This window comes from Ctenocephalides felis, unplaced genomic scaffold, assembly GCF_003426905.1.
Source record: "Ctenocephalides felis isolate EL2017-DRISC unplaced genomic scaffold, ASM342690v1 CF-g0.4_SCAFFOLD_01170, whole genome shotgun sequence".
Taxonomy (NCBI): Eukaryota; Metazoa; Arthropoda; class Insecta; order Siphonaptera; family Pulicidae; genus Ctenocephalides; species Ctenocephalides felis.
The window spans coordinates 32,730,016-32,733,996 of record NW_020537324.1 but is presented as its reverse complement, the minus strand read 5'-3'; positions in this window follow the sequence as shown (position 1 = coordinate 32,733,996).

The following is a 3,981-nucleotide window of genomic DNA, read 5'->3' as shown; positions in this document are numbered from 1 at the left end:
AATAACAATTGAAACAATTATACCTATATAAGGAATTATTTCTTATGTAAAAATGTTTAAAGCCCGTTTCTTTAGTTTGTCCAGCTAAAGTTCTGAAATAGAAATGATACGGAGTGATATTATTTAAATTTCTGGTTTCTTGGAATTATTAAAAAAAAAATCACAACGTAATTACATAATAATAATAATACTCACTTTTATGAACTCTCGTTAAATAATGTAATTTGATAGAAATTGATTCACATAGATAAGATTTACGATATTTTCAAAGGAATAACTTGTCATATGGTATTTTATATAGAAAGGTATTTTAAATAAAATACACAAGTGTAGAAAATTAAAATTTCATACATCTTGTGTGTCAGAAAAAAACACCAGTATTTATTTGTAATTGCATGTGAATTATCCACGAATAACGGATTGTAATTACAAGGTGGAAAGTCAAACGGTACGTACCATAGAACATCACTGGGCCATTTGTTTATGTAATATAATATATGTAAAATTTAAGATTTATATATGTATTTTAGTTAGTAAAACAGCGGTTAACTAGCGGTTATATTATAAACTAGAAACAAATAATAAATAATAATTAAAACTTATTTAAATTAAAACAATGGTATGCAGGCACGAGTTTAAAAACAGGATGAGTAACTGTACATCCTAATAATTTAGCAAGGACGTTGTTAAATCAAATTCATAATAGAACGTTTGCAAAAAATCATAATTAACTACTTTAAGTCTTTAAGTCAACTCATAAATAGAAAACTACTTTATCTTAAAATTAGGGGTAAAAGTAATTCCTTCTTGCGCACTATCGTCTCTTTAAAAAGCAGCATCAATGGAAGTTGTTCTTACTTTTTTTAAATTAAATTAAATAATATATTTTATGCATATAAATAAATCATTAAAGCGAGATTTAAAAAAAAACAAAAAACGACGCATTTCAATGTTTTTGGTGCTCTATAATATCGTCCACCAAATAGAGGTTAATTTTAAGGCAAATTAGATCTTGCATGTTTGGTTAAATTAAACATTGGTCAAATTGGTCAAAAAAGAAATGCATGAATTTGTATACTTATTAATCTTTTATGTCTGACGTGTTCGAAAAATAACTTATGATCAACAAAATTACAATCTAGGTGTAAGTGACATTGGGCCATAAAGCAAGTTTTATGAACTACTCGATTGTAAAAAATCAAAATAATAAAAACTGAGATTTAATAACTGTTTGAAACTGTGTCGATAAAAATAAAGTTAATGTTTTTTTAATAGCTAATAATTTTCCATTTCCATCGATATCTTTTAAATAGACTGATAATATCAGTAATTGTATTAATTATATTTTATATAACACATTTCATTCTATATCGTATTCTAAAATGTATCTCATTTAAGTGTCGACGTCAACGGTGATCAGTACAAAACACAGAGTGTAATATACAAAGTTAATATTCTAAGATCACGGCCTATTATTCCACCCACTTAATGAACTTTTATAATAAAATAATTAAATAACCTTTTATAAATCCTTAATGTTTTAGGATGTTAGTTCAGACTTGAAATCAATTTTATCATCATATAAAGTTTCATCAGAAGCTTTAAAACATAATTTTTCAACAATTAATTCCGAAAAAACAACCGGTTTCATTTTTACCAAAAACTAATAATCACGACTCCCAAATGATATCCTTGGAATGATTTTTAAATGTTGAAAATTGGCTCAGGATTATTCGCGAAAACTTTGACAATAAAAGAAGCACTTTTCAGGTAATTCTAAGAAAACGTCTCGGCCGATCGTCTGGTAAAACCAATCAACACAAAACTAACCAATAATTCTCTTCCATATCGAGTCTCGCCAAATGACTTATAAATTTTGAAAATCGGTTCCGCCGTTTTTTTTTTGAGAAAAAGTAGGCGAGAAGGTGCCAAATTTTAGCTTTCATAGGCAAATGCACATATACATACACTACTTGTCCAAACGATTCAAAATTACTTAAAATTTCGAGAAAACATACAATTAGCAAATTTCTGGCAGAAAACAAACCTTTTCTTCACGAAGTTGAGAAATGTTGTCTTTCGAAATTTATATTGAGCAAAAAAATACTATGAATTGTGGTTATTTATGCTTTATACGAAAAGGTTTATACTATAGGCCCAACTATATAAACTGGTGCTCTGCCCAATGGCAATTCCGTGAATTTGGTGTTGAACTCCCAGAATAGATTAAATTCTTGACAAGTAATTGGAGAATCTACGGAATAACAAACCAACACTGAATTTCCTAACCCCAAATCTTGATTTCATAATCAGAACCGTAATAAAACCTTTCAAATAGTATATTACTAAAATGAATGCAAAATTGTTACAAGAAAAAACATTAAAAATATTATACAAATTATCACTAAACTACGAAGCAAAGGTGACAGAATAATAATGATTCAGTACTGACTACGACTGCGTCGCCATTATACAATAGCCATACATAAAATACGTTCGAGCCATAGCTGATAATAATTTTTTTTTGAATAGTTCATGTGTGTAGATCACATTTGTTATTCGTGCAATCTGATATATGTGAATAAATTTAAATATGAAACATTAAGCATTTTAGACTTGCGATAAGTTACCAAGTTATATCAGATTTACCAGTATGAGTAGTAATACATCGATGTTTATCTGGAGAAGTAACATATGCTATTAATGGATACTCTTATCATTTAATTATTATCTTATTAGTAAACAAATGATTATACTAATAAGTGTCAGACACTTATGATCACAGACAGCGTTAAGCATTTAAAAAATAATTTCAAAATTAAAATACGTTTGAATAAAAAAAAAGTAAAAGTAGAATTCGGTAACGTTTTTTGTGCATACTGACATGTTTGAGTTTTCACTTGAAAATATATAAAGATATGAATAGCTTTTCCGGGGATTGTTGCAATATCACATTTATGAAGGACAACGAAATAAAAAAAGTTCATAAGCAGAATAAATAAATTTATATAATTATACTACATCTTTTTGACTAGTTTAGCGCTCACCCTTGCAATTTTTAATTGATTATACAACACTTTTTGGACGATTTTGCACCCACCCGTGCAAATGTTTTTGTATTGTAAATACGTTAGAAAAGACTTTCATCTAATAGGATTGCTTTCTATAGCGTTCATAGAAAATGCCTACAAGTAAGTATCGTTCATAACTGCTTAGAACATCTAAAGAAATTTGTGAGTAACTAACTAATACCTAAATTTATCCATAGTTAAAAACATTTAAATGCACTGATAACAAAGAGTTATATGATGTTTAAGGAAGAAATACTACAGAATCATGTAATATTTATTGAAAGTGGTAAAGATACAGTTTTTGATAGGACATGCAAAAAATTTGGAAAAGGTGATTTTGACTTATCTCTCCCAACAACAAACTGCTCATCAATCTTTTTGCAATATATAGTAAAGTTACTCAACTATGTCGCACAAAATAATAGCGACAAAATAATTTATTACGTTACTCTTCCACTGTGTATCTCGCAAGTCCATATCCAGCAAATGTTTATATTTTTAAAAATGTTTTGGTTTTACTTAGTAATTATTATTATTTTATATTTCTTTTGTCACAAACAATAATGAAATTATATTATTCATTGAAGTTATTGGCAAAAAAAATTGGCAAAAAATATTTGGTTTTATTCCACAAACGAATAAAACTTTCCGGTAAACCTAAAGAAATCAAGATTTGCATTTATACAGTATATTTTCTTAGTAAATTCTTTGAGTAAAATAAGCAAAACAATTCCTTACGCTTCTGCATTATTTTTAACCGTCTTGAAAGCTTAAAAAGATTAAAGATTTTTCAATTTAAAGTTTTAGAATTCCATTCCATTAGTGTATGCAATAACATCTATGACAAACAGGAAGGTGCGAACAAAATAATTATAATAAACTTCTATTCTGGCATTTCAAAAAGTCTAAA